General features: G+C 49.9%; 1 long non-coding RNA gene across 1 annotated transcript; it reads left to right on the forward strand.

Annotated features, from left to right (window-relative positions):
* Window positions 1-338: 338 nt before the first annotated feature.
* On the forward strand, window positions 339-6,082 carry LOC121102731. The gene is made up of 2 exons (XR_005834801.1): window positions 339-640; window positions 3,748-6,082. It is a non-coding gene; the product is annotated as an uncharacterized LOC121102731 (long non-coding RNA).
* The last annotated feature ends 381 nt before the right edge of the window (window positions 6,083-6,463 follow it).

A 6,463-nucleotide genomic window follows, 5' to 3' on the forward strand; every position in this document is an offset into this window, starting at 1 on the left:
GCCCAACTGCTGATTTCCATACTGCTCTCAGCAATCCCGGCACTTCACTGGAGACTTTGAGCATCTTGGCCTTCCTGCCCTGCCTCGGCCTTCCTGCAAGTCAGGGAGCATGAAGTTGCCACCTGGTTTGAGATGCAGGAAGAGAAAAAACACAAGTGCAAAGCTCACATGATTATCTCCGTCAATTATCCTGGAACACTTCACCCCCCGGGGCCGAGACCGTCCCAGGCTCTGGGTGCAGCACATTGAAACGTGTCAGAACAGCCCACACTGATAGCAAACCGGGGTCTTGTTTTCCTGTTTTAACATTTTGTGATGGAAATTTCAAACTTATACAGAAGTAGAGAAATAGTATAATAAACCCTCTGGTGTCCATCACCCCTGTCCCAACAGCTCCCAGCCAATTCCGTTTAATGCATACCTCCACATACTCTCTCCCTTCCGATTATCTTGAAGCAAATCCCAGGCATCGTAGCACCCCCTCCATAAATATTTCAGTGTGTGTCTTTACGAAGTAAGGAGAGACAGATTTTTGAATGGAGAAAACCTTCCCAACTGGAAACATTTGCTTATTTGAAAATGGGGACCTGTGGCCTTACAGCATGGAATGAGACTCCAAGCTCCTCCTGCCCCTTCCACGGTGAGTGTCAAGTAAGTCTTGTCCCTCACCGCTTCCCTTTCCTCATGGCTAATGCAAACGGGGTCCCCACTTCAGAGACAAGGAAACTGAGGCCCAGAGAGGAGCAGGACTTGTCCAAAGTTATGAGGTTTTATAGTACACGGGCTAGCTGGAGACAAGTGGGTCACTTAAGCAGGCTAACAGTCTGGGTCCTTTCGAGTCAATATTTTCTGAATAGTTGGTCCACATTTATTTAGAGGCAAGGCCGGCTACTGCAGGGGGGAGAATGGAGAGAAGAGGCTGCTGTGGCAGCCTCAGCCTGGCCGCTATTCTTGAGGTTCTGCTCTGATCCCAACTTGCACAACCCAGCCAGCAGAACCAAACGCTGCAGTTGAGCCGCCCACTCTGCTTTGAGGGCAGGTCAGCAACTATCTGTTGTTATTCACTTTGCCCTCGTGTGTGGGGGTGTGTTTCGCTTTTAACCAGGCATCTTCTTCCGTGATTCCGCCCAACCCCATAGGGTTCTTTTGCTGAGATGAGTTGGGGTGAACCAACCAGGACTGTTTCAAGTGGCACTGACAGAAAATTCAATTACCTCAGCAAAAAGGGAAATGTATTGGTTGCTGTGAGTCCAATAGATTCTCCTTCAGGATTGGCTGGATCCAGGGGGAAATGTGTTTTTCTCCCCTTCCTGGCCTTGCCTTCCCTGACGCCAGCTCCCCTCTCAGGCAGGCTGTGCCCTCACGGTGCAAGATGGTGGCCGAGTTCTGGCCTGTATTTTCTCCTTTTATGAGCCTAGCAGGAGAGATTCTTTGTCCTTTTTTTTTTTTTTAATTTTTTAATTTGAGAAGTGAGAGAGAAAGAGAACAAGAGAGTGGCAGAGGGAGAGGCAGAAGCAGGGAGAAGCAGTGGGGCTCGATCCCAGGACCCTGGGACCATGATCTGAGACACTTAACCGACTGAGCCACCCAGGTATCCCCCGAGATTCTCTTCCCTGACTCGTTGGCTCCTTTTGGGTCACGTGCCCTTTCCTGAGCCAATCGTCATGGCTGGGAGTTGAGGTACACTGGTTGGATTAGATCCAGGTCATCTGGGGGTGACCAATGGATGACTGGTCATTGGGTGACTCCAATCCCCGGTGGAGTAAGGCTAGAGGGGTTTTGGCTCCCCGGGGGAGAATCCGTAGGCTCTTACTGAAAAAGGGAATGGATGCTAAGCCGGCAAGTAATAGATTTCCATCCTCCAGTGATAGTTCCAGGGATATTTAAGTGTCCCCTAGTTGTGCCTTGGCCGTGGCAAACACCAGCTGCTTGTCCCTTCTTGCAGCAGTGTTTGTATCAGAGCTGCAATTTAGAACCCGCAGCTCCCGGCTCTCAGCCCAGCGCTCTTCACGTCCTTTCCCTCCCACTTTCTGCGGGTCGGGTCAGCAGGCAAATTGCCCTGTGCTGGCATTTCTGGGCAGAGCCACCGGGGCACACCCGCCTCCCATCCTGGCCAAAAGCAGCTCCCTGCCTCCTTGCCTGAGGACCAGGCACTGTTTCCTACAGGACCTGCTATCCTGTTTGCCTATGACTTTGAGCAGGCTCTTCATGTTTCTGAGCCTCAGTTTTGCAGGTTGGAACATCTGTAAAATGGAGCTAATGGTGATGCTGACCTTCCAGGCTGCGAGAGGCTGAAATGAGCTTGTGAGTTGTAAATGATGATAAAAATGAGAAAAATAATACTATTACTATTGCCACCTGCTTCTTCCTCTCAGGAGGTATTCTTTTCTCAATCCCCCTTCTCCGTTCCTCCCAGGGGAGCAGCGACTTGCTCAGGCTTTGATCGAGATGAGTGTTGATGGCTTGGAAGCTTTCAGAGCCGCCCACTCTTCCTCCTCCCATCCTGCTGAGCTGACAATTTCACATGACATCAATTCCTCTGACAGCCGTGTAAACAGATGGTGGTCCCTGCTGCCCGGGGTGCTGGGGAGCGATACCATGGTAACCTGCTAAACTGCGACAGGTGCCAGGACGGTGGGAAATCCAGGACCTTCAGACAGGCACACACATGGTGCAGGCAGCAGGGCCTGAGTTGTGGGTTTATCTCAGACACAGTGGCCCAAGGCTGGGTATGGACGCTACTCCTTCTTAGCTATGTGACCAGGGCTGAATTTCTTCCTTTCTCCTGGCCCATGGTGGGGGAGTCATTGGCCCCAGCCCAGAGTAGCAAGGATATGGGCCTGAAAGTGCCTAGCTCTGGGATGGGACATTGCTGGAGCCCAATAAATGTTTGTTGAGTGAATAAATGAATGAATGAAGGAGACCTATAGGATCAGCTCCCTGGAAGCTGGCTGGAGACAGGTGCCTTGCAGGTCCTAATTGGAAGAGGGAAAGGGTGTGAGTGGGATTTGAGAGTATAAGACGCTGGGATGGCAGCTGCCAAGGGCCACCCCCGCTTTTTCTCCAAATAGTGGAAACCTAATAATTTTTGAGTGGTGGGATCTCCATTCTCAACTCTCCCCAGAATGGGGAGAGTAAATGAAAACTCCCAGCTGGGAAACTGGTAGGTAGGCCTGCAATGTCTGGGCTTATGGAATCATAGCTTTAACTAACTCTGTCTGCTTGCCTCAGTTTCCCCAACTGTCCTCTCATCCCTGCTGGACTTGGAGCTCTGCTTTAAGCCGTGGTCTATCCTAAGCTCAGAGAGGGGCAGTGACTTGACTAAGACCATACAGCCATCCATACAAACCACCTGGGTTTGGAGCAGCCTCCCTCATCTGCCATCAGGCCCCTTTGCTGGAAGGGTCCTCCCCAGGTTCCCGTCAGTGCTGAACATGCTGCTCTTTCACAGGGCTGCCCTAGACACCACATCCCTCTTCTTTCTCATTGTCCTCTTCTCCCACATGCCTTGAGGCTGGGTCTGCCCCCTGCTGACAGTAAATACCTCAAAGAATCAAGGGCGCTTGCCCCGCCTCTGACTGTGCCCTTGGGCAAGTGACTTCACCTTTGCAGGTCAGTTTCTTCATCCAGGGAAGGGGAAAGTTGCTCTGGGTGGATTAAATTCGGTAGTATCTGCAAAAAAGTGCATAAAAGAGTGCCTGGCACATAGCAGACTTTCAGTAAATGGTGGTTTTTGGTTTTATGCAGAGGAGGTCCTCATCCCTGCTGGGAAGATTGCTTTCCACAAATCAGATTGACTTCAGGCAAGATTCGGAGTGGCAAAAGCACAGGTGTGGGAGCAGCTGGATATGGGTCAAGCTGTGTGAACCTGGATAAGCCACTGACCTTCTTTGAGCATCTGGAAAATGGGACTAATGATACCCACCTGCAGAACTGTTGGGGTTGGGTGGGCACCTGGAGTGGGGCCTTGGTGCATGCTAACATGATGTCAGTTGTGATAAGAGCTCCTGGAATAAAGAGTATTTCCATGCCATTGAGCGCCAGCACCACCCAAGGCAGGGATTCCTCACACCGCATTCCTGGAAGGTGGAGGTTTGGCTTCGGCTTGCATACCTCTAGTGACAGGAAACTCATTCCTGTTAAGTTGGGACCTCTGCTAGCAGCCGATCTTCTGTGGAGTTCACACTTGGCTCTCTCGGTGTGGGCTTCCTCCCTGGAGTCCAGTTCAGCCTCAGGGCCACCAGGAGCAGCTTCCCTTCCACTTTCTTGCTTAGTGGCCTGCTCCTCTGAGCCAAGGAGAACCAGAATGGAGGAGGTGGCCCAAGCAGCGTCCCCTTCTCCTGCCCCCCAAAGAGCTTTCTGACCTTGTAGGCCAGGCTGGAAGGTTTGAGAGCTGGCAGGCAAGCATGAGAGGTTGTCCTTGGGTAGGCTAAGTGGGCCATCTGTCCTGGCAGAGTCCCAGGGTGGACCTCGGTGGAGGATCAGAGTGTGGCCGTGCCCAGCATGGAGACCAGGGTGTGAGCTGCTACAGTCTCACAGGCCAGCTCCCCTGGTTGTGGCTGGTGGCGGACGTGACACCAATGTCTGCATCTCGGGGTTCTTCTAAGGATTAAATGGTCAGAGATATTTTAATATCTAACATGGTTCTTGAAATCTGCTAATAATCTTTTTTTTTTTTTTTTGGAAGCTGTAATCAGTGAATGGGTTAATCTGCTCAAGAGAGAAACTTCAAATGAGCCAAGCTTTTAAAACATTCATTACTCTTTCAGCTTCAAGGTTGTTTTTTTTTTTAATTTTTTTATGCTTCTTTCAAAATTCATCAGCTTAGGGCAAGTTGGCTGTCTTAATAACAGCACTATGAAAATGTTGATAAGGTTCTTCCAATAACAGATACTTCTCTGGCAGGGAGGCAGCATCTAAACTGCTTCTGGAGACTTCCAGTCTTCCCTTTTGGTCTTCCAGCGAGGTCAGACAGCTCTAGACCCTCTTCCATGGCTGTGTTAGCTACCCTGATGTCTTATGGCTCCCACCTTCCCTAGAGGAGACAGGGCAGCTGAAAGGACCGCAAACAAAGACCCTTAAGAAGGAAGGAGGCTGTAAAACCCCCTACTTGTGTTCCAGGTTTGAACACAGTTTAGAGGTTCAGACTATCTCCTTTCCCCACTTTTGTCCTCATTTCTATTATACATTATTATACTTGCAGACATCACAGGAACAGAGACAGGGGGACACACAGATGGAAGAGGACAGGACTCCTAATCCTTTCCCTTCATTCTGGTCCTGAACAAGTTAGGGAATCCTGACCTTGGAAGAGAACTGAGAGATTGTTCAACTGAGCTGCCTGCCCAGGAAAGGGATGCTGTGGTTTGGAGGTGTGTGTCCACCCTAAAGTCACAGGTGGAAATCCCAATCCCCAAGGTGGTTGTATTGGAAGGTGGGGTCTCTGGGAAGCAGTTTGGTCAGTGAGGGCTGAATTGCCATGATTGGGATTCGTGCTCTTACAGAAGAGACCCCAGAGAGTTCCCTCCTCCTCTTCTGCCATGTGAGGACACAGAACACTGTGACCCAGAAGAGGGCCCTCACTGGACCATGCTGGCACCCTGAAATTGGACTTGCAGGCTCCAGAACTGTGAGAAATAAATTTTTGTTGTTTAGAAGCCACCTAGTCTGTGGTATTTGGTTACAGCTGCCCAGATGGACTAAGACAAAGGATCGCTGCCAGGGGGCCTCCTGGAGGGGGTGTGGTCAGCCAGAGCCTCCTGACCCCGTCCTCACTGCCTTGCAGAAGGGATCAGGAGATGGGAAAGATCTGAGGCAAAAGCGAAGAAATGAGAGTTCTAGTCTTGCCCATACTGCTGAGTGGCTACATGACTTCTCCTCTCTGGACTTCCATTTCTACACATGTCAGATCACAGGGTTGGACTAATTGATCTGAATAATCTAGAAGTCATTGTTATTTGGGTGCTTCGCACAGACTAGATTCTGAGTTAAGCTATCATTTAAATGATCTGTTTTTATTCTCCCACCAACTCAAAGTTTCTTCTGAGAATCCAAGTGTCAATAAAGGTCATATTAAATCTTAGGTCTTTTGTGTGTCTGAAAGTTATTCTAGGCACACTTTTATATATTTGCAGACATCAGCCTCTTGATAAAGAACAAGGAATTTCCAATGAGATACACTATCGGTTAGGGTTGGATGTTGCTGTGTGTAATGGAAATCCCAAAGTAACAGAGGCTTCAACACACAGGGTTTACTTTATTGCATGAAAGTAGCGCCGTGCTGGTGTGGATGCTCCAGGAATTCATTAAGGACCCGGGCTCCTTCTATCTTTATGCTCTGCTGCATGAAGCTTCTGTCCTCAAGGTCACCACATGGCCCAAGAAGACCCCTGGAGCGCCAATTCTCTTATATTACTGTTGGCTTCATCCCAGGCAACTGGCTACAGTGTCCAGGAATCACATC

This window comes from Ursus maritimus, unplaced genomic scaffold (assembly GCF_017311325.1).
Source record: "Ursus maritimus isolate PB19 unplaced genomic scaffold, ASM1731132v1 scaffold_15, whole genome shotgun sequence".
In the NCBI taxonomy this organism is placed as follows: Eukaryota; Metazoa; Chordata; class Mammalia; order Carnivora; family Ursidae; genus Ursus; species Ursus maritimus.